The 26,231-nt window shown below is 38.9% G+C and overlaps 1 long non-coding RNA gene across 1 annotated transcript; it reads right to left on the bottom strand.

Moving 5' to 3' along the window:
* Window positions 1–402: 402 nt before the first annotated feature.
* On the bottom strand, window positions 403–3,892 carry LOC132622709 (uncharacterized). Its single transcript, XR_009575970.1, has 3 exons — window positions 3,691–3,892; window positions 3,213–3,326; window positions 403–1,089 (listed from the first exon to the last, which is right to left on the bottom strand). It is a non-coding gene; the product is annotated as an uncharacterized LOC132622709 (long non-coding RNA).
* Between the last annotated feature and the right edge of the window lie 22,339 nt (window positions 3,893–26,231).

The raw sequence follows: 26,231 nt of genomic DNA, 5'->3' as shown, positions 1-26,231 counted from the left end.
AGCCTTTCAGAGTGATGTAATGTCGAAATATCTTACCTTTACTGGATCAAGGACCTTGAGATCAATTCAAGAATCATAAACATGAAGTAATAATATCATCAGGAGTCCAAGGAAATATAAGTTTTCTAGCATTCTAAGAATGGAATCATTATGGACAACGTTCGTCCGTTTCGTTCAACTCATATGATTCATCCCAAAAGAATAAAAATGATAGCCTTAACATACCTCGTGTCGTCAATACAAACCAACAACAAACTCTCCTCAATTAGCACTTCAACCTATAACAAGGATAATACGCCCATCAACTTAGAGAACACTAGTATATGATGTATATCAAATGATAACTAGTTTCTATAAAGAATCGGGTAGCATCTCCCCTATTTTTATCACTTCCTCAACTGAACATCAAGAACCACAACATCAAAATTAACATACACAAGTTATATTTCAAGGATTCAGCCACAACAACTAAAGGATACACTCCAAATCAATCCGCACAACAACAACAACAACTTATACGATTTCCGCCACAATTCCCGTACTTTGCTTCTAATAACCTAGCTATGACTTGGGTACATTCAATTACATGAAAAAGAAAGGAAATTTTACCTCAAATCACCTACAACAACACCAATTCCAACCTGCTCCAATCTTGCAATAACTTTCCAAATCCGTAACAAGGAGGAAAAGAAGGATTTCAAGATCCATATAACCTTCCGAGATGTTGTCACGACCCATTTCGGGACCATGTGGGCACCTACCTTTCCCACCTCGGTAGGCGAACCCTCTTATTCATTGACACCTCAATTAAGCAACAAATCATTTAAAGCATTACATAGTTAGAAATATAGCGGAACTCCATAATATATTCAATTAACTCAAGTGTTTATATGTTTACAACAATACGTGATTACAGACTTGATACAATTTCCCATGACCTGGTCTAGACTAGTACAAGAGCGACTAAGTAATTCCAGATTTCCCGTACATTCTAAGACTCAACCTCCATCCCAGGATGAAGTGGGAGGAGACCTTCCAGATAGGCACTGTGTATTTCCACATATGCTTCAATCCATCCCCTGAAACAGTCTACACCCCAAAAAGGGTGTAGCAAGTGCAATATCAGTACAAACCACGCGTACAGAGTAAGTATCATAGGCCGACAATGGTTAGTAACACACATCAACAAAATAATTCACAGATAAACATGATAACAACCTAATCAAGTCATATGTCTATCTACCACACACTGTACATCAATACCTTTAAGGATTATTTTCACTCTAATAATCACCGGTCAATCTCACAACGATCTGGGAACTCCCATATCATTAAATCGATTGTTTCAGTCTAGTAGTCAACTCATCATTAAGACGCCCGTGATCCTACATCACATAGAGACCAAACATATAACAAATCTTACGGACGGTCTATGGGATACCTCAACAAGTTCAACCAATGAATCCAGATTCAAGTACACGTCATTTCCTGAGTAAAGCATCTAATCCCAAATGTGCCAAGTCTGAATAAATAAATCTGAATCCAATCATCACAAGTAAACACCAAATCATCTCAAACAAGCAATAATGCAATGCAATGCAAGATGTATGAATGCAATGCAATGCAAGATGTATGAATGCAATGCCATGCCATGCAAAATAGGTGTACACATGTACTCCAGACGGAAATATCGACGTCTCGGTAGCACAACCCAGTGAAAGGTGATGCCATTCATCACTTTATCCATTAACTTATTTGATTATTTATCTCCAATACAATCCAATATTCAACCAATTACACACATGATTAATTCTTGATCTCAATTCACTAAAAAAAAATCATTTTCAACACATCTCATATACTCATTATCATGGTCATGTGGCATAACACTACTCTGTACCCTCCTTTGGCACCTACGAAATATTATTTTTAATCACCATCGTCACATTTTTTAAGTCCTTTAATTATTTCGGGACCTCATCCTTTCATACACCAATCTCTTTATTTGCATACTTGAATATGACCAAAATTCTCCGGTGCAATCGGTTTGAACTATAACCCGAAGGTACGGGTATAATATTGATGGAAACTTATACTATTTGATTTGTTTAACGTAGAACCTTCATGACACATACTTATCACTTATTAAGCATAGCATAATACTTATAATCTCAAAATAATATTTTCCTTCAAGCTTATGTCAATTAACTTACAACAAATTCAACGTACAAAAATATGGGATGTAACATCATACCAGCATGCTTACGTGGAAAGGTAGCAAAATTTTCCAATGTGTAACACATATCAACATCCAAGTATGAAACATTTTAAGGGATTTCAAGACCTATTTGTTAAGCACAGGACAATTGAGACGGAAAAAAAAACTAGTTCATGGCTTTCACTCAGTATTTGGAGGAAGCTAAACAACTAAATTAGTAAAACATAATCAATGCTAAAATAACCAACTTTAACAAATGAAATAGATTTAGAAATTTAACAACATATCAAAGAGAAAACAGAACCGAAATTAAAAAGGAGAATGATTTTATTCTTTGAAGTAAACCAAAACAAAAACTATTTAATACACTTCAATCATGTTAGTATCCAAAACAGGGAAAGTTTAGGTAATATTTCGATTAGAAAATGCACTGAAGTAATTTCAGACATCGTTTGTTAAAGAAAGGAGCTAAATCATTTCATGTTTGAATTGCTAAAATCTGGTTCTTAACAAAAGCTTAAACTCTTAGGAATGAAAAACATGCGGGATTGGGAAACATCATCAGTTACTCAAAATCTCATATTGAACAAAGAAAGTAGAAATATTTTAATTCACTGAATTATTATATTATGTAACAACCCATTCAAAGGAAGATATTGGAAATTTAATCTTACTTGTCACTCATAGGAAACAGGGACTTTAACTAATCATAGGAATGGAAACAAGCAGCCATTAAATAGGAACATGAATTAATCACAACTAAAGCATGGAAAACTAAATGCTAAAAGCAAATAGTCATATGCTTATCGATTAATGTTCAAAGAACTTAACTGAAGAAAAAAAACATGTAAAACAATTCATCTGCATTGCTAGAAATTAAGACTTAATAATACTAAAGACCAAAAGAGACTTAAATAAGGAAATGCAAGCAAACTAATCTACATTACTGGAATTTAAGACTTAACTAAGAAACTGAGATGAGGAGGGGAATTACCTTTTTCGGAGCAGCGAACTTGAGGCGACGAGCGTCGAGGATCGATTTCACCACCGAACTTTCGACAATGATAAGGTTCTATTTTGAACCAATAGAACCAAATGCTCGCAAAAACTGAAATAAAGAAACCTTAATCTTTCAGATGAATCATGAATCCTACTCGTCAAGATGAAATACTTGACTTTGAGTCAAAAATGAAAAAAAAAAACCTTGGAATTGTGGGGGTAAAAACTGTTGTATTCAAAAATTCAAAGTTTCAGGGGTAAAAACTATGGTCTGGAATAAGGAATTGGGGTTCGATTTATAGATCCCCAATATCTAGGGTTTTAGGTCTGAGAAATTGAGTGGGCTTAAGCAAAAATTCGAATTTCAAATTGGTCATTTGAAATTCGGATTTGAAGTTTGATTTTTTGTACTGGAGCCCGTATAACAGCTATGAAAGGTGAAGAAAAGAATTGAAAAAGAAGAATATGCTTACCATTTGACTTTTGGCTGAAGGAGAAGACAAGAATCATTTATTATTTGCCCGAAATGAAGAAACTATGTCTAGAACTACAAAATTGATATGTAACTATGCCAAAAATGGTGGCATTACTGTCGGGTCTCCCTGGCTATGTTGAGGCGGTGATTAGGGTTTTTAAGTTTGGGTTCATTTAGTTTGTTGGGGAAAAGGAGAAAGTCAAGGAGTAAAGGGTCTTGGGGTGTTTAAGGAGAAAATGGGCTAGGTCTATATGTTTGGGCTGGTATGATTGCTATTGGGCTTAAGGAGAAGCTCATTTGAATTAAAACTACTTTCTAGTTGGTTTTGAATCATGGCCATTTTTGTATTAAATAACCCATTCATTTAAAATTAAAACAAAATACCACCAAGCTTTAAAATTGAACCAAGTTAAGAGGTAATTGAGATGAGAAATCAATCAATTAATTAATCAAGCTTCTTAACATTAAAAAGTAAAAATACTTATTTGCGAAAGTGAACTACTTGTAGTAATTAAGCTGTAAATGACTTAAAAATTTCTATTTGAAGTAAGTACGAAATTAATCACTTATTTTAAACATAATTAATATTAAAATATCTATGATATATATTATAATATTTTGCCCAAATGAAATGGCAAAATAATACCAAAACTGGTTATGAAAATATTTTTGACATTTATGAATACGTATTTCCCTCTGTTTGAAATTCAACAAGTTTGACTAGTTAATTTAAAATGTGGAGGGCCAAAATTGGGTGTCAACAACTGCCCCTTCGTTGTTCAGGGATGGCGAAGTCAAACCTGGGCAAGGAACTTTGATAAATCCGATTTTGTCCGATCACCAATTCATCTCTTAGGAAAAAACAGCACAAATTTTAAGAAATATTATCGAGAGGCTGGGAGTTTGGAACATGATAGGGGGGATTTTGGATTACGGTCGAGCCCTGGTATTGAGTTCGCCTACGTATCCCCGGTATCGGGAATTAGGCCGTATGTAGTTTGACTCGATCAGTAGAAAAGGTATTTCCTTATACGGAAGTAGCCTATGGTTTGAGATAGGTGACAAGTGAATCTGAGTATGGACAAGAGACTTGTAACTACTTAGTTATGAATGTGGCATGCTTCCCAGATATTACTAAGTCTTCACACTGACATAACTTCATGTACTTCTAGTGTGTCGTCACCTGGATTTGAAATGAAGAGTGAAAGTGCCCCAATATAGATTCAGAAATTATACTGGATGCAAAACTTGAAGAATGGTCAAGTGACCTTGACACGAGTACCCTACATTCCTGTTACACCCCGGAAATTTCCCGTTAACGTACAGTGAATAGACTAACGAAGGGCATGACATATACGATGTTTTGATAAGTAAGAAATAACATTTGATGATTCTAAATGAGATTTCAAAGACATTTGATGTAGGAGACGAAAGTTGTTAAGGAAAGCAAGGTATAGGTTGTGTGTCGAGCAAGATTTATGAGTATCGAATTAATGATGGCTTAATGATGTTTTGGAAAAGAGTTATAATGTCCCTTAGATTGTTAAAGAGGTGTTAAACAAGTGTCAAGAAGGTTCCATAAGGATTGGTGATCAAACGAACGACGGAGATCATTTCAGGGAAATGGGGTTATACGACTGACTTATACGGTCCATATAACATTATACGGTCCGTATAAGGATCCGTATAACACCCAGTAGAGATGATGTTTCCCTGGTGGAGAACCACGACCAATTATACGGGCTGTGCAATGTTATACGGACCGTATAAGTGTCCGTGGAAGTCCTGACGAGCTGAGTTAAGTTCAATTATATAAATGTGATCCCACTTCACTAATTTCATTTTCCACACTTCTTCATCTCTCTCACGGCTTCTAGAGGGTTCCACAAACTTCTTCCATAAGAACTCAAGAGAGATTCAAGATCAACTTCATCAAACTAAGAGAGTTAAGTGTAAGAAGCTCACTAGAGTTCATCCAAGCCAAGAAATCCCATTGGAAGTGAACTAGGGTTTTGGTGCAAGAGAAGTATTTCCACTCAAGGCTTATTCCTACACTATCTAAAGTAAGTTTTATGATATTTTCATGTTGTTTAAGGTAATGAGAGGTTGAAAGACTTAGATTATGGAAGGAGATAGAAAATGGGTCACAAAGATAGGAATAATGAGATTTTGAGTAGTAGTTTGGGATGAGTCATGAATATTGATATGTTGTGAATGTAAATGTTATACCCCGTATTTCTATACGTCGAGTTATTCGCAAGATAATTGACTTAAGTGAAAGACGGGATTATTTTCGGATATGAAATAGGAACTTTTAATTTTCAATTTTAATTAGTACACAAATTGTTTATATATTTTTTTTAGTTTAGAAATATTATTGGAAATTAGGGACTAATTAATTATGATTATATTATTAAGTAAGGATTAATGATTAATTAAAATTAATTAATTTAATTACTATTTGTGGGCCCCACCGGAAATAAATAATATATATATATATATATATATATATATATAGTCATTACCGGGGGGGGGGGGGGGGGCACGTTTCAATATAAGGAGCACTATATATATATATATACAATTGAGTGATGAACAATTTAGCAATTGATTTCATTTTACAATTAAAACTTAGAAAAAAAAAGAAAGAAGAAGAACACTTCCATGGCTGCCAACCTCTCGGCCAGCCATGGTTGTTGAGAAAATTTGTTTTGTTGCATAGCTTGATCAAGTTCCAAGTGAATTACAAGTTCAAGGAGGTGATAGCAACATTAGATATTGAATTGAGGAAGAAAAAATTGTGAAATTGGAGCGAATAAGTGTACAAATTCCTCCGAGTAAATTAAGGTAAGATTTTCTTATTTTGTGGTATAATTGTATTAATGGTGTTGTAATGGAAGGATTAAAATTGGATTGGGTGAAATTGGAAGTAAGAAATTGCATGAAATTGTTGTTATATGAAATTGTGGGTTGAAAGGATTAAAAGTATGATTTATGTTCATATGTTGTTATTCGTGTTGTGGTCGTGTTGTCGTTGATGTGGATTCTAGATTTGGAAGAAATAAGTGTATAACGTATCGTATACAAAGCGTGTGTTGGGTTGTTTGGTATATAATCTTAAAACATTAACGATTTGGATTGGAAAAGGATTAAGAAGGGTTGTTGGATTGTTAGAATTGATTATGGGCTGAATTGTAAGGGTTTTTATATGCATATCTCTATTACTGTCATTGTTGGTATTTCTGTGATAACAGGAGGTTAATTAGAAGTTCGGGTTACGCGAGTATATAGGGGAAATGCTGCCCGATTTCCGTTATGTTCTTAACTAATGAAAATCCTAATCAATAAAGTATGAATTAAAGAATGAGTCCTATAAGCGATTGGTTACAGATTGATGAGCTAGGAAGTATAGTTTACTAACGATAGCATTATTTCATATTAAATAGGCTAAAGGGGCAACGAAGAGAACGTGATTACGATTAACCTTTAACAGGTATGTAAAGTTAACCCTTCTTTCTTTTTGGCATGATCTTTATGAAATGAATAGACGATATGTATATGATTCCAAAGAAGTTCATATTCTTAGAGCCACTAGGATGGCTACTGTTCTTGATTTCCATAAGCTATTTTATTATATCTTGATACGTGTATATGATTCCAGGAGTTCTATTTTGATATGATCCACTGTGACATTCGAAAGATATTTGATATGACTATTGTCTTGATTTTCAAATGATAGTTCGTTTTGATTATTCCATTGAGTCTTTGATAATGTTTTAATTTGCATATGGTTGCTCACTACTCTACTCTTGCCCGCTTCAATATGTCTTTCACTGAGTCCCGGGCCAGGATACGTTTTCGTGCACAGTTTCACTGCATTGTTCACCGAGCCCCTCACTAGAGGGCCGGGATACGATATATATATATATATATATATATATATATTTATATATATATATATATATATGTATGTATGTATATATATGATGGTGTTATGATGTGATGGCGTGATGACAACATCTCATCTATAAAACCCTGCAGGTCTTCATTCGGATTTGACCAGAAAAATTCTGGAGGATTCAAAATCATAAAATCACGGGCCCTTTCACTAACTGCTCTATCTCTTAGACCCGCACTCTGTCGTTGAGCCTGAGCAGCAACTAGCTGGGTCAATAATTAAATAGCCTCGGTCATCTGCTAGCCCGAAGCACCCGGTGGAGGGACTGGAGGCAGTGGAGCTGAAGTGGAGACCTCCTCATGCTCCTCTAATATAGGCGGAGTGTGAGAGGTATGAGTTAGAGCCTCATTATTGTACTCAGCCTCTTTTATATTTACCTGTGCTCCCGTTTAGTCCGCCTTCCTGTCGCAGTCTTGCCCTTCTAGGAAGCTGTTTCTTTTCTCTTCACGGGAATCGCTAAAATCATAACGCACAATTAGGAAAAAGAGAGGTCTTATAGTATAGATCTATCGCACAATCTATGAAGAAGAAAGACGGTAATTATTCCTAAATGCCCAGCAGCCTCTTGTTCATAAGTGTGGCGCGCTTCACACCCATAAACAAGACTCTACTGGACACGGCTCGTAGACACACCCTAGGACGAAACTGCTCTGATACCACTTTTGTCACGACCCAACTAGAGGGCCATGACGGGTATCCGGAGCTAGCATACCGAGCACGACCTGTCAGACTTATTATCAAACTCAACCTGAGAGATATACACTAAGAGATCATATAACATCTACTACCCACACATATGTATCTACAAGCCTCTAACTGGAGCACGGAAATCATAAGGATGGGACAGGACCCCGCCATGCCCCAAATATATACACAAAAGAATATACCAATAAGTTTCACCTCCGGAGTAGCGGAGTGCTCCTGTATAACGGCTGGCAAGGCTCCTATGTATCTGTACCGTCTCCTTGTCTACCTGTGGGCATGAACGCAGCGTCCAAAAAAGGAAGGACGTCAGTACGGACAATGTACTGAGTATGCAAGGCATGTATATCGACATAATAAAGAAATAAGAGAACATAAGATAAAGTGATAACCTGTATCGGATTGCCTCTTAAAACGGAGTCATGCATGCTAACTTCTGTTATAAAAGTTAGCATGCATGACTCCGCCTTAAGAGGCAATCCGATACCGGTTATCTCTTTATCTTATGTTCTCTTATTTCTTTATTATTTCGATATACATGCCTTGCATACTCAGTACATTGTCCGTACTGACGTCCTTCCTTTTTTGGACGCTGCGTTCATGCCCACCGGTAGACAGGGAGACGGTACAGATACATAGGAGCCTTGCCAGCCGTTATACAGGAGCACTCCAGTACTCCGGAGTTGCAACTTATTGGTATATTATTTTGTGTATATATATTTGGGGCATGGCAGGGTCCTGTCCGGTCCTTATGATTTCCGTGCTCCAGTTAGAGGCTCGTAGATACAGATGTGTAGGTAGTAGATGCTATGTGATCTCATAGTGTATATTCCCTGTTTGTCATTTTGTAGCCTCGTGGGCTTATGTACATTTATGTTTTGAGAAACATTCGAAGATCATTTCATGATAAGCTTGTGGTGAGAATGGCATATGTTCAGGTTGAGTTTGATGATAAGTCTGACAGGTGGTGCTCGGTATGCTAGCTCCAGGTACCCGTCACGGCCCTCTAGTTGGGTAGTCACACATACAATTGATAATAATATGACAAACTCAATGGTATCATGAGAACATTAAGAACTTCAAGCTTTGGCATTTCTCGAATTGAAATCATTATCATTATCATCACAAAGAACATTATCAACCATATCATAGGAATCATGAAAATTATGGACATCTAGTGTTTCTAGGAATGGGAATATTGTGGATATCATGCGTCGGTTCACAACTATGGAATCATGCCTTTAGAAAGATAGGGTTAGCCATACATACCTTCACGTCTTCTTAACTACTAAACGTTTTCCTCCAAAGCCCGCAAAATCTACATTCAAGAGGATTCATACTAAGGTTAAATTTTGAAAACATTCTTAAGTCCAACTAGAATAATTAACGAGCTAACGAAATTTGGGTAGCAATTCCCCTATTTTATCAACTTCCAACATCCATAATATCATAATCAAGAAGTTATGTCCACTTTAATCTCAAATTTATCCAACATCCCTTTTTCAAATTAATCTTTTTCACTTCAACACTTATAGCTTCTCCACTTTAATTCTTTTCCTTTCTAGGGGCTACTAAAAATTTACATCAACTCAAACATATGAATAAGATGGAGAACATACCTTATGATAGAAGAACTTCTCCTCACTCAACTCCCTCCAAGATCAAGTTCACCACAACTTTGAAAGGAAGCAGGAGCCATCACCTTCCATGGATTTATTGTCACGACCCAACCTAGGGCCATGACGAATGACCGAGCTTATCCTGCCCGATAACCCAACTTATGTTACCTGTTCTCAAATATGGCATGCAACAAGTTTTTTTTTCTTTTTTTTTAACTATGTCTGAAAGATATAAATTGAATACCGAAGTCGACCTGTAACTCAAAAATCCCAAAGTGTACTTATATATATATACATACATATGACAAGGTAAGCCAACGAGGCAACCAACACCTTTGTACAACAAAACAATGGCTCACAAGGCCAAACAGTAATCCCGACACCCACGTTGTTCGCAGACTTCTAAAGAGTATGACCCACAATATATATACACAAAATTATACCAATACAGGAACAGTATCCGAAGCAAGTGGAGCTGTATGACTCCCAGTGCTGACTCCTCCTAGGTGGCTGGATTGCCGAGCCGCATCCCTGAACCTGCGGGCATGAAACACAGCCCCCGAAGATGTAAAGCATTACTGAGTCATAAACAAGAAGAAGCATAACAGTAAACAAGTTTAGAAATCAAACTGTAAGTAACCTGAAACAGCATTCTGAACCAAGTCCTGTGGCATTTACCCAAATCCTAGCATCCACAATATAATTACCGCATACGCAAATTCTAGAATACACAATATAAATTTGGTATCACAATAATCCCTTCGGACGGCCGCTTCCGGCAGAGTAATAATGATGGCCCCTAAGGGCATGCCGCCGGCATAATAATGCTAGTCCTGGCTCCTTCGAGCATGCCGGTTCCGACATAATAATAATGATGATGGCCCCTTCGGGCATGCCGGTTCCGACATAATACTACCCTGGCCCCTTCGGGCATGCCAGTCCCGACATAATAATAATGATGATGGCCCCTTCGGGCATGCCGGTTCCGACATAATACTACCCTGTCCCCTTCGGGCATGCTGGTCCCGACATAATAATAATGATGCCATGGAATGTAAACATGAGTCGTATATGGAATGAAATAGTACAACCTCGCACCCCCTTCGGAGTGGTTTTGAAAATTTAATTAGTAAATCTCACTTTGTGTTTCCTTTAGTATAAAACTAATTTTCCGGAGGTCGTTAGTAAAATCATATGCATATAAATAAATTTTAAGACTCGATTGACAAGTATACTTACCGACACCTGAAGGTTCAGAAACAATTTTCGGGTCAATCCCATTGAGTATAAGAAAGTTATGAGCGTTTGAAGTACAAAACCTGTTACGAACGTTTCAGAAGCCATTTTTGGAAAATCGAAGCAACAATCATGTTAGGAACGTCATTCATTATAGAAACCTCTACGAACATTGCCAAGACAATCCGAGACCATCTACAAATGTTAGGGACGTTACTAGTTACAGAACTCTTTTTAAAAAGAACAAGAACTCTTTATGCTTTGCTTGTTACTTAATCATACAATAAGCTCGACTATACTAAGTATACTCATATCAAGAAGTGAATAAATCATTAACAAGCTCGGAATCAAGAATGGAGTTACCCCAAGATACGTATCATAACTTACTTAGCTCTAGGACATGCCAAATGAAGGAAAGGTTAGGCTTTACATACCTTGTCTCCTTCCTAAGCTAGTTCGAACTTAAGTCTCGTCTTTCGTAAGATCTACAACAATGTCAAAAGATATCAAACATTAGCTATGGACACTTAAGAGTCCAATCCTAAACTAACACTTTGTTTACAGAAATTCCGGCAGCACCTCCCCTGTAAATACAACCAACCCCGAGAATTCAACTCGGCCAAACATACAACAACAAATCCGAGAATTTAACTCGGCCAACTTAGCAACAACAATGCCAACAGTTATTCCAACAATATCGACAATCAATTCAAAACACATTCCAACGTTAACAACTTCTTTCTACAAACTTCGCCGGCGTTCCATTTATGTTATATTCATATTTACTCACATATTCAAGTACAACTCTGAAACCATTCGAACCATATTCAAGAACGCTTCAAACAATCCGCTCAACATTTCGAACGGCCAAACCAACACACTACCCGGAATCTTCCAAACTCAACAAGAACAATGAAAACACCTTTTTTTCTTTCAACTTCATGAATTACACCAACAATTCACACTAACAACATTATCTTCCATAAATACAAGAACACTATATTCAATTCACATTAACTTCTAAAACAAGTCTCCAACCATTACAACTTCACTAGGATCATTAAACTTTCATTATCAACATGGAATCCATAACAACAACAACCAAAATATTAAGTAAAATTGGTCCCTTAATCCTACACAACACACACGGCCACAATACCATATATGCACGGCCACAACATAATATCCATATTTTCGTAAATTTCATCCATTTCCACATATTACAACATACACAACCATCCATAACATATAAAAGAAGATTAAATCTTACCTTTTTCCTTCAACTTCTCACTTGGCTAGGGTTGTGGACTTGCAACAATAAGAGGGATTCTTGCTTCCACAATTATACCACGTTAAAGAGGACCCTCGAATTAATAGGAATACTAGAAGAAATATTTTTTTGAATCAAAGTTGAAAGCTCCAATTTTTTTTTTTGGTGATTGCCGAATGGCCTTGGTTGTTCTCCCTTTCTCCAAGTTTCTTGATTGTTCTAAGGATAAGATGAATAATATATGATGAATTGGTCCTCTTTTGTATTACTTATTTTAATTCCATGTGGGCCTTGGCCCACTTCTTCTTTGGCCGGCCATCTTGGCCCAATTTGGCCAAGCCCACCTTTTTTTTTGCTTTGTAATTCATGAAAAATTATTCTCTAAATTCCAAATTTGCCCTTAGCCTTCCTCCGTATTTCTATGAGTCATCTTGCGAATTTTCCTTTTTACCCCTAGCGTTTCTTAATATTTCCACATCAATAACTTTCATAAACAACTTGGGTGGTAAACAAGATGAAAATATAGCCTTACCCTTAACTTATCGCGATCATCTTGAAATATCCGAATATACAAAACACGGGATATAACATCCTCCCCCCCTTTAGAACATTCGTCCTCGAATGTTGAATTGGTCCCGCAAGGTTCTATTAAGGTAGTCTTTTATTTGCTTATCCTAGTTCGAATTTATAGCTACGGTCTTGCTATGCTATGGGCACTTTCCCTCTTCAGGTTTCAACTAAGTGTCTCACGAAATCTCTTGTCTCGATTTACCCTGTTAACCGCTATACTCGTATTCTCACATTTGTTGTGATACATCATGTCATAATGATAAGAGACGGTTCGGATGTAGTTTAAATCCACCAATAAATTATCTGAAGAAGGGTATACCTGATGGTGCATCCTGCGGTGTCTCTGGACCCGGTCTCCCACCTAGAGCGTAGATACGATGTGGCCCCACACTGGAACTAGATGCTCTACCTCCGCCCCTACCTCGGCCGAAAGAAGTCCGGAGTCCTGTCTCGGGGGCTCTCACTGAAGGTGACAACGCTGCTACCGAATTCCCAGGAACAATACTACCCACTCTTTGTGGGCAATCTCTAGCATAATGCCACGGGTCAGCACAAGTATAGCATGCACCCTGACGACATCGTCTTACATGACATCTCCCGCAAGACGCACATCGGGGAGGGGCATCACCTCCTGCCCTGACCTCATATACTGCTGAGAACCCGATGCATAAGAAGAACTCTGTCTTTGCCTAGGGGAAGTCTCCCTACCCCGCTGAGGTCCACGAAAATGCAAATGTGCACTATGCTGGGGTCTGCTCTCTCTAGTGGGACCCCTATTCTGACCCTCCGACCTGGTCCTCTTGGGATGACTACCACTCTGCTCCGAGATAGCCTCTCGTTGGCGCCTACGATCCTCTGACCCTTGAGCATACGCCTGAATACGAGCTATATCCATACCCGGCTGCATTGCTACTGCCATACAAGACTCCTGCAATCATAGCTCTAATCCCATCACATATCGGTGAACTCTATCTTTCATGTCCCGCACCATAGAAGGGGCATATCTGGCTAAAGAATCAAACTCCACACTATACTCTCTAACAGACATGCTACCTTGCCGCAGGTTAAGGAAGTTGTCAACCCGCGCCCGCCTCGATTCAGGTGGCATATAATGGCGCTAGAAGGCATCCGAGATTTCCTGCCAAGTCGGCGGAAGAGCGTCCCTACCCCTCGATAATCTCCATGACTGATACCAATTAATTGCTATACCCTGCAACCTATAAGCAGCTAACTCAACAGATTCTGTAGCTGACGCCTTCATTACATCTAAGGTATGCTGGATGCCGTCTATGAACTCCTGAGGGTTAGCATTAGGGTCCGTGCCCTTAAATTCTGGAGGATTTAATGTAAGAAAATCTCGAGCCCTGGCACTAGCGGCCCTATCTGGATACTCATGACCCCTATCCTGCCGTCCAGCCTGGGTAGCAAGTATCTGAGTCAACAAATGTATATCATCTTTTATCTCTCTTATCTCCTGTCTCTGAGCAACTGGCTGAAGGACTGGAGGCACTGGTGCTGGTGCTGGACCTGGATCAGGTGCCCCTCTGAGCTCTTCCGAAGATGGGGAAGTAGGAGGACTCTGGGACTGAATGTGTATTCCAGCGTAAGTCTGAGCTCTGGTAGACCTAGGGGCTCGGCTAACTGCCTTATCCACAACTGGTTTGCCTTTCTGGGCTGCTGTCGCTTTACCCTTCTTAGTCATCACTGAAATCATACAAGGTTATTAGATTAGGGACTTCATTTACGACACAGCTCTATCCGCACGATCTTCACCATGAAAGAGAGAATGACACCCTATTAATGTCTCGTAGCCTCATGTTTATAGATGTGGTGCACAACACACCAATAAACAAGAATCTACTAGACACCGTCTACGAAAATGTCGAGGACTGAACCGCTCTGATACCACTTTTGTCACGACCGAACCTAGGGCCATGACGAGTGACCGAGCTTATCCTGCCCAATAACCCAACTTATGTTACCTGTTCTCAAATATGGCATGCAACAAGTTTTTTTTTTTTTTTTTTAACTAAGTCCGAAAGCTGTAAATGGAATACCGAAGTCGACCTGCAACTCAAACATCCCAAAGCGTACTTATATATATATACATACATATGACAAGGTAAGCCAACGAGGCTACCAACACCTTTGTACAACAAAACAATGGCCGACAAGGCCAAACAGCAATCCCGACACCCACGCTGTTCGCAGACTTCTAAAGAGTATGACCCACAATATATATACACAAAATTATACCAAAACAGGAACAGTCTCCGAAGCAAGTGGAGCTTTCTGACTCCTAGTGCTGACTCCTCCTAGATGGCTGGATTGTCGAGCCGCGTCCCTGAACCTGCGGGCATGAAACGCAGCCCCCGAAGAAAGGGGGTCGGCATGGAATATGTACTGAATATGTAAAGCATTACTGAGTCATAAACAAGAAGAAGCATAATAGTAAACAAGTTTAGAAATCAAACTATAAGTAACCAGAAACAGCATTCTGAACCAAGTCCTGTGGCCTTTACCCAAATCCTAGCATGCACAATATAATTACTGCATACGCAAATTCTAGAATACACAATATAAATTTGGTATCACAATAGTCCATTCGGACGGCCGCTTCCGGCATAGTAATAATGATGGCCCCTTCGGGCATGTCGCTGGCATAATAATGCTAGTCCTGGCCCCTTCGGGCATGCCTGTTCCGACATAATAATAATGATGATGGCCCCTTCGGGCATGCCGGTTCCGACATAATACTACCCTGGCCCCTTCGGGCATGCCGGTCCCGACATAATAATAATGATGCCATGGAATGTAAACATGAGTCGTATATGGAATGAAATAGTACAACCTCGCACCCCCTTCGGAGTGGTTTTGAAAATTTAATTAGTAAATCTCACTTTGTGTTTCCTTTAGTATAAAACTAATTTTCTCGAGGTCGTTAGTAAAATCATATGCATATAAATAATTTTTAAGACTCAATGGACAAGTATACTTACCGACACCTGAAGGTTCAGAAACAAGTTTCGGGTCAATCCGATTTAGTATAAGAAAGTTATGAGCGTTCGAAGTACAAAACCTTTTACGAACGTTTCAGAAGCCATTTTTGGAAAATCGAAGCAACAATCATGTTAGGAACATCATTCATTATAGAAAACTCTACGAACATTGCCAAGACAATCCGAGACCATCTACAAAAGTTAGGGACGTTACTACTTACAGAACTCTTTTTAAAAAGAACAAGAACTCTTTATGCTTTGCTTGTTACTTAATCGTACAATAAGCTCGACTATACTAAGTATACTCATATCAAGAAGTGAATAATAATCATTAACAAGCTCGGAATCAAGAATGGAGTTAACCCAAGATACGTATCATAACTTACTTAGCTCTAGGACATGCCAAAGGAAGGAAAGGTTAGGCTTTACATACCTTGTCTCCTTCCTAAGCTAGTTCGAACTTAAGTCTCGTCTTTCGTAAGATCTACAACAATGTCAAAAGATATCAAACATTAGCTATGGACACTTAAGAGTCCAATCCTAAACTAACACTTTGTTTACAGAAATTCCGGCAGCACCTCCCCTGTAAATACAACCAACCCCGAGAATTCAACTCGGCCAAACATACAACAACAAATCCGAGAATTTAACTCGGCCAACTTAGCAACAACAATGCCAACAGTTATTCCAACAATATCGACAATCAATTCAAAACACATTCCAACGTTAACAACTTCTTTCTACAAACTTCGACGGCATTCCATTTATGTTATATTCATATTTACTCACATATTCAAGTACTACTCCGAAACCATTCGAACCATATTCAAGAACGCTTCAAACAATCCGCTCAACATTTCAAACGGCCAAACCAACACACTACCCGGAATCTTCCAAACTCAACAAGAACAATGACAACACATTTTTTTCTTTCAACTTCATGAATTACACCAACAATTCACACTAACAACATTATCTTCCATAAATACAAGAACACTATATTCAATTCACATTAACTTCTAAAACAAGTCTCCAACCATTACAACTTCACTAGGATCATTAAACTTTCATTATCAACATGGAATCCATAACAACAACAACCAAAATACTAAGAAAAATTGGTCCCTTAATCCTACACAACACACACGGCCACAATACCATATATGCACGACCACAACATAATATACATATTTTCGTAAATTTCATCCATTTCCACATACTACAACATACACAACCATCCATAACATATAAAAGAAGATTAAATCTTACCTTTTTCCTTCAACTTCTCACTTGGCTAGGGTTGTGGACTTGCAACAATAAGAGGGATTCTTGCTTCCACAATTATACCACGTTAAAGTGGACCCTCGAATTTGTAGGAATACTAGAAGAAATATTTTTTTGAATCAAAGTTGAAAGCTCCAATTTCTTTTTGGTGATGGCCGAATGGCCTTGGTTGTTCTTCCTTTCTCCAAGTTTCTTGATTGTTCTAAGGATAAGATGAATAATATATGATGAATTAGTGCTCTTTTGTATTACTTATTTTAATTCCATGTGGACCTTGGCCCACTTCTTCTTTGGCCGGCCACCTAGGCCCAATTTAGCCAAGCCCACCTTTTTTTTTTTGCTTTGTAATTCATGAAAAATTATTCTCCAAATTCCAAATTTGCCCTTAGCCTTCCTCCGTATTTCTATGAGTCATCTTGCGAATTTCCCTTTTTACCCCTAGCCTTTCTTAATATTTCCACATCAATAAGTTTCATAAACAACTTGGGTGGTAAACAAGATGAAAATATAGCCTTATCCTTAACTTATCGCGATCACCTTGAAATATCCGAATATACAAAATACGGGATATAACATTTATCTTGAGGTTTTGATGTTTGATTTTATCTCTTGATCATATAGAAAGGTGTGGACTGATTGGTAGCCTTCAAGAACTCTTGAGAAGCCTCTAGAAATGTGGGGAAATAAGTGTGGGATGTCGGAAAGAAAATGAGGTCTTTAAGAACTTAAAAAGGTGGCAAAAATCGTACCCCTCTCCAATTTGCGGTGAGTATGCAGCCGCATACTCCCTGCACCACTTGGGGGTGATGTTGGGCGGTAAGATCACCCAAAATAGTTTGCAGCCATTATGCTACCCAGCATACTGCCCCATCTTCTCCAGTTTCGCGAACTTGTGGTTTTTTTTATTCGTTTGACCTCCAATCCTTATGGAACCTTCTTGGAACTTGTATAAAACTTCATTTATCATCTAAGGGTCCATATAGCTCCCCTCAAGGTAATTAGAAGCAATGCATAACTCAAATGCTGGATAATCCTCCTGAAACATGACTCCAACTCTGATTTCTCCAGCAACTTACTTCCACTGCTTCATATAACTCCGAAACCTTAATGTATACACTGAACATTAGCAAATATCCTTCCTAACCTTATGAGGGCTTCATTTCCACTTTAGCATTGCATTGGTTCACTCATAAGGAAAACGTCACGAAATTTCCAAGGTGTAACATTCCTCCCCCTTTAGGAACATTCGTCCTCGAATGTTAGGCTCTTAGTGATTCTACAGAAATTTTGCCAGAGTTTCCCCTATAAATATGCCACTACCGTCTTGTCACAACAACCCACAATATACAACGCTTCACAGAGCTACAAAAAGAACAACCATAATGGCCACACGCGACTAAGAAATCATCAAAAGAAAGTGTTTCATACCCGGAGACAATTGTGCCTCTGTTTGAATCTCATCTGGAAGTGGAAACAAATGTGGATATCTGAACATCATATGTTCCTCAGCTTCCCACGTCATCTCTTCTCTATTATTATTTCTCCATGAAACTTTAATTGAGGCTATATCTTTGGTTCTGAGTTTCCGAACTTGTCTATCTAGAATAGCAATGGGAACTTCTTCGTAGAATAATTGCTCTGTGACCTAAACATCATCTACAGGTACGATTCTAGAAGGATCTCCAATGCACTTGCAAAGCATTGACACATGGAAAACTGGGTGGACTGATTCCAAGTCCGAAGATAGATCGAACTCATAAGCCACCTGGCTTACCTTGCGCACAATCTTAGAAGGTCCAATGTACCGAGGAATAAGCTTGCCCTTCTTACCAAATCTCATCACACCCTTTATCATTGACACCTTCATGAATACCCAATCATTAACTTGGAATTCTAGGTCTCATCGGTGATTATCCGCATAAGACTTCTGTCAGCTCTGGGCTGTCAACAACCGATCTTGGATAACCTTGATCTTCTCCACCGCTTGCTGGATCAAGTCTTTCCCTACTAACTTTGTATTCCCTACTTTGAACCATCCAATTAGCGATCTACACTTTCGTCCATATAGATCCTCATACGGGGCCATCTGGATGCTGGAGTGATAGCTATTGTTATATGCAAACTCAATGAGCGGAAAATGATCATCCCAGCTACCTTCGAAGTCTAACACACATGCCTGTAGCATATCTTCGAGGGTCTGAATAGTGCGGTCAGCTTGTCGATCAGTCTTTGGATGAAATACTGTGCTAAGCCTTACCTGAGCTCCCAAACCTTCTTGAAAGGACTTCCAAAAATTAGCCGTAAATTGTGCTCCTCTATTGGAACTAACGGATATTGGAACACCATGAAGTCATACTATCTTTTTTACATTCAACTTTGAATAATCGTCAGCCGAGTACGTAGTTCTGACTTGTAGAAAATGAGCTGACTTCGTAAGTCTATCCACAATTACCCATACAGAGTCATACTTCCACCAAGAGCGAGGTAAGGCTCTAATGAAATCCATATTAATCACTACCCATTTCCAAGTCGGAATTTCCATAGCTTGCAGCAATCCACCGGGCTTTTGATGCTTAATCTTTACCTGCTGACAGTTAGGTCATTGAGCTATAAACTCTACTATGTATTTCTTCATTCGGTCCCACCAATATATGGATTTAAGATCATGATACATCTTGGTCGCTCTTGGGTGAACAGAATAACGGGAATGATGGGCTTCCCCCAGAATCTGTCGACGTAACCCTGCAACATCAGGAACACATCATCTGTTGCGATACCTGAGAACTCGATCCGTAGAAATATCAAATGATGACTTCTTCTTCTGAGGAAGTGCCTCTCTATAATGAATTAACATGGGGTCCTCATATTGGCGCTTCTTCACCTCCACTACTAAATATGAGACAGTTGAGTTATAGACAGTGACTCCCGTATTGCCTGAGTCTATCAAGTGAACTCCTAGGCTTGCTACTATTGAAGCTCACGAGCTAATTCCCGCTTGTGCGGCTGAACATCACATAAACTGCCCATATACTTGCGGCTAAGAGCATCAGCTACCACATTCGCCATTCCAGGGTGATATAAGATACTCATATCATAATCTTTCAATAGCTCCAACCACCGCCTTTGCCATAGATTCAACTCCTTCTGTTTGAAAATATGCTGGAGACTCTTGTGGTCTGTATAGATATCAACATGAACACCATATAAATAATTTCTTCGCACCTTCAATGCATGAATAACCGTAGCTAACTCTAGATCATAGGTTAGGTAGTTTTTCTCGTGTTTCCGCAACTGCCTTCAAGTATAGGAAATAACCTTACCGTGGTGCATTAATACATAACCCAACCCAACACCGGAAGCATCAAAATAAAAAACATAGCCCTCCGATCCTTCCGGATGTGTCAGGACCGGGGCCGAAGTTAATTTGTCTTTCAGCTCCTGAAAACTACGCTTACAAGCGTTATTCCATTGGAATCTAGCTGGTTTCTGCGTTAGCTTCGTCAATGGTGCATAAATAGAAGAAAATTCCTGTCCGAATCTTCTGTAATAACCGGCCAACCCCAAAAAACTACGAACCTCCGTAGCTATCGTAGGCCTTGGCCAAGTCTTCACAGCTTCAATCTTCTGGGTATCCACTCGAATACCATCAGCTGAAATAATATGCCCCAGAAAAGTTACAGAATTCAACCAGACTTATGTTTCGAAAACTTGGCATATAGTTCTCGAGTCTGAAGAATTCTAAGAACAATACGTAAATGTTCTGCGTGCTCGTCCTCAGATCGAGAATATACCAAAATATCATCAATGAACACAATCACAAATAGATCTAGGAAAGGCCTGAACACATTATTCATCAAATTCATGAATACCGCCGGTGCATTAGTCAATCCAAACAACATTACCTGAAACTCAAAATGACCATATCTAGTTCTGAAGGCTGTCTTCGGAATATCCTTTTTTCTAACTCTCACTTGACGGTACCCCAATCTCAGATCTATCTTTGAAAGCCATTTGGCACCCTGCAACTGATCGAATAAATTATTAATCCTTGAAAGTGGATATTTATTCTTTATTGTTACCTTATTCAACTGTCTGTAGTTAATACACATCCACAAGGAACCATCTTTCTTTCTTACGAACAACACAGGTGCTCCCCACGACGATGAATTAGGCCTAATAAAGCCTTTTTTCAAGCAAATCTTTTAATTGCTCCTTGAATTCCCTCAACTCTGCACGAGCTATTCTATAAGGAGGAATAGATATAGAGTTAGTATCCGGTAACACATCAATGATAAAATCAGTCTCCCATACTGGTGGAAGGCCTGGAAGCTCGTCCGGAAACATATATAGAAACTCATTCACCGCCTAAACAGATTGAAGAGTCGGCGGCTTTGCTTCTATTTCTAGAACCCGTACTAAATGATATACAACCCTTAGCAATCATCTTCCTCGCCTTGAGGTAGGAAATAACCTCTTGGGGATGTTGTATTACCCTTCCATTTGAAAATTGGTTCTCCCGGAAACTAGAAACGAATCATTTTTATTCTGCAATCAACATTGGCGTAATAGGAGGCCAGCCAATCCATGCCCATAATGACATCAAAATCTACCATCTTCAGCTCAATCAGATCAGCCATAGTATGACGGCCACAAACTACAAGCACTAAATTTTTATATATCCGTCTAGCTACCACTAGGTCACCAATAGGTGTAGACACCTCAAAAGGTTTGATTGGCTCAGGTTTCACGCCAATACGATCGACAATATAAGGGGTAATATATGATAAAGTAGAACCCGGATCAATCAATGCATATACATCATGAGAAGATACTGATAATATGTATGTGACAACATCTGGGGAAGATTCAGGATCCTCTCGCCCAGCTAGTGCTTAGATACGGTTCTGAGGGCCGCTCGAACTAGATGCTCCCCCTCTGCTTCTACCACGACCTGTTGGTGCCTGCAAACTTTTCCCCACAGGGCGTATAGATGATGAAGAACCAGCTGCTGATCCTATAGGCTGAAACTACCTCTACCACCCATCGATAGGCAATCACGCATTATATGCCCAGTCTGACCGCAGGCATAGCAAGCATCTGAACCTAGGCGGCACTGGCCCGAATGCAGCCTACCACACTGATTGCACCGTGGTAAGGGTGGTCGCATCTGACTGGAATCACCTCTATACTAAGAATTCGAAACTCTAGAGCTCTGAGCCGGTCTAAAATAAATAGTGCGATCAAATCTCTTGCCTGCAAATTAAGGAGGAACGCTAGCCGTTGATTGGCCTGAATGCCTGGAATACTGCTGCCTCTGACCCCCTCTGTATTCACTAATAACACCTGAAGATCTGGCCCTCTTGCTATAACCTCTATCATAATCACACTCGCTCCTCCACTTTTGTTGCCACTTCTCTAAATCCTGGGCATGGGCCTGAATGTGAGAGATATCCATACCTTCCTGCAGTGAGGCCATCAGACACTTATCCATCAAATGTGGCCCCAAACCATTCACAAATCGATGCACGCGGTCTCCCATATCAGCTACCATAGCTGAAGCATACCTAGACAAAGAATTAAAACGAAGACTGTACTCTAGAGCCCTCATACTGCCCGTCGAACTTGTCAGCTCTGGCCCGTCGAACCCTAGCGGCAAATAATGTTGGAGGAAAGCATCTACGAATACTTCCATACCGGAGGACGTGCATTTACCCCTTTATAAGATATTCAGGTGTTGTACCAATGAACAACCACATCTCGCAATCATTAAGAGACCAACTCTACCGATTCAATATCTGAAGCATGTATTATCTACAATGTCCTCAACATTTCATCTATAAAGATCTGCGGGTCCTTATCTGGTTTTGACCCAAAGAATTCTGCATGGTTCAGACTAATAAAGTCATGGGCTCTATCACCATGACCTACACCCTGCCGCTGAACCTGCGCGGCGACTAACTAAGTCAACAAATGGATAGCCTCTCTCAGCTCCCGACCTGAGGCATCTGGTAGAGGAACTGGAGGTATTGGAGCTGGAGCAGAGGCCCCTTCATGCTCCTCTGAAATGGGTGGAGTATGAGAGGTCCGAGATGGAACCTCATTTATGGACTCACCCTCCTTTATATTTGTCAGAGGCTCCCGCTCAGTCCTCCTTCTGATCACTGTCTTACCCTTCTGGGCCGTTGTTGCTTTTCTCTTGACAGGCATTGGTGACAACATAACGCACAGTTAAAAAAAAGGGAATTCTTATATCATGGCTCTATCGCACAATCTATGATGAAGAAGAAGGTCAATTAAATGCCCCATTGCTTCCTGTTTATAAGTGTGGCGCGCTTCACACCCATAAACAACACTCTACTGGACACGGTTCGTAGACATACCCTAGGACGAACTGCTCTAATACCACTTTTGTCACAACCCAATCGGAGGGCTATAACGAGTGCCCAGAGCTAACCTACCGAGCACCACATAGCATTCTTCTTATAATCGTATTTCGGTGGACCACATATCTAACTCACAGTTATTATAATCTGTACGGGCATGAGTTCTCAAATAAAAGCTCATCCATGAGATTATCATCAACTCTGCCCCAAATATATATATATACACACACACACACAAGCCAACAAGGCTACACAAATGATATATAAGATGTGAACCGGTAAGGTTATGAGACGTTTAAATATAAACAAATATGTCTACGAGCCTCTATATATAGAGTACAAGAAATCATATAGACAGGACAGGAGCCCGCCGTGCCAAAACATGTACATAAAAGAGTAATACCAATAGATTGCAGCTCTGAAGTAAGTGGAGCACTCCTGAGAATCCGTTGATGAAGCACCTAAGGATCTTATTCGTGTCCCTTCCTACCTGCGGGTACGAACGCAGCGTCCACAAGAAAAAGATGGCAGTACGAACCATGTAGAGAGAGTAAACAGCTGACCATATAGGCACGGTGTTATCATCATATGTATACCGGCCATATAGGCACGGTTATATCATCATATGTATACCGGGACGATATCATAAGCTGGCCACTGCAGTGATGTGCATATCTATGCGCCTGCCTAGCCGACTATAGAGCGGCACAGTGTGAGAAAATACATATATATATAGCATGCATGAGAGCCCAAATAAAACGTTACTACTCTTATCGGAGTAACGTATAGTCGGTAAACCTCCGATTTCTATTATGGAATCATCATTATCGCTATATCTCACCTTGGAAGAAAAACTATTATAAGATGAGATCAACAACAATAGATACAATTGATAATAATATGACAAACTCAATGGTATCATGAGAACATTAAGAACTTCAAGCTTTGGCATTTCTCGAATTGAAATCATTATTATCACAAAGAACATTATCAACCATATCATAGGAATCATGAAAATTATGGACTTCTAGTGTTTCTAAGAAGGGGAATATTGTGGATATCATGCGTAGGTTCACAACTATGGAATCATGCCTTTAGAAAGAAAGGGTTAGCCTTACATAGCTTCACATCTTCTTAACTACAAAACGTTTTCCTCCAAAGCCCGCAAAATCTACAAAATCTACATTAAAGAGAATTCATACTAAGGTTAAGTCTTGAAAACATTCTTAAGTCCAACTAGCATAATTAACGAGCTAACGAAATTTGGGCAGCACTTCTGTTATATCCCGTATTTTCGTGTATTCGGAAAAATTCGAAATAATGTTGATTTGTAATGAATGAGGCCATATGTTGATTTGAATTAATATATGTGTGTGTTGTTCATGAAAAGCATATTATTGTGGAAGTGTCGAAGAAGGCTGAGGGCAAAAATTGGAACTTCGGAAATTAGTTTCGGGAATTTCAAAACAAGAATTATTATCAATTGGGCTCAAAAAATAAAAGTTGAAAATGAGGCCCAAAAATGAGGAGGGTGGCCGGCCATCACTTGGCCCAAACCCCTTCAAGTTAATGAATATTTGACATGTGCAAATTAATATAAGTAAGCACTTATCCATTGGAATATTCAAGAAATAAGTCAAGGAGAAAAACAAGCACAACAAGAAAAAGAGGAGCAAGGCATTCGGCCATGCCCTCAATTTTTGCCTCCTTGAAATCTTGATTTTAAAATATTTTTCTTGTGGTATTCCTACCATATTAAGGGACCTCTACAACATGGTGCAATTTTTTGGAAAGGAAGAGCCCTTGTTTCCTCAATATGACCACATGTTTGAGTGAAGAAGATTGGAGAAAAAGGTAAGAATTCATTCCATATTATTATGTTATGAAGGTTTTTTTATGTTGTAATACATGGAAATGAGTAGAATTCATGAAAATATGGAAGTTTGCAAAGTGGGTGTGCATAGCTATGTGTGGCCGTGTGTATGTATTAATGTATACATGTGATAAGTTGAAATTTATGTTGTATTCTAGTTATGTGTAGGATGGAATTCATATTGAGAATGAAAGTTGAATGGATTTGATGGAAGTTGGAAGAATGGAATGTTGGCCGTGTGGTATTAAAATTTGAATGGGAATGAATCACTTTTGCTTAACATGTTAGTTGTGTTGTTGTGATTCTTGCAATGTAAGTAAAGATGAAATGATGTAAGTTTGTATTGAAATGGAATGTAGAAGTTTATGTCGTTTTAGTATGATTTTATGACATTATGGAAATGGGGTTGTTAAGGTGCAAACTATGATGATTGTGGATGAACTTGAAATATGGAAACATGTCATGAATATGTATGCCAAAGATTAGAAGCTTTGGATGAATTATGACTTTGGCGGGAAGTTTGTATATTATGTATATCTCATGAATATTTTGTAGAAGTGATATGAAATGCTTCTAAATTGTGTTGTAATGATCTTAATTAGTAATGAATACGAGAATGTTGATATTGATTTGAAAATATGAAGT

This window comes from Lycium barbarum, chromosome 12 (genome assembly GCF_019175385.1).
Source record: "Lycium barbarum isolate Lr01 chromosome 12, ASM1917538v2, whole genome shotgun sequence".
NCBI lineage: Eukaryota > Viridiplantae > Streptophyta > Magnoliopsida > Solanales > Solanaceae > Lycium > Lycium barbarum.
Note: the sequence above shows the minus strand (reverse complement) of the source record. Positions and strands in the feature narration are given on the sequence as shown.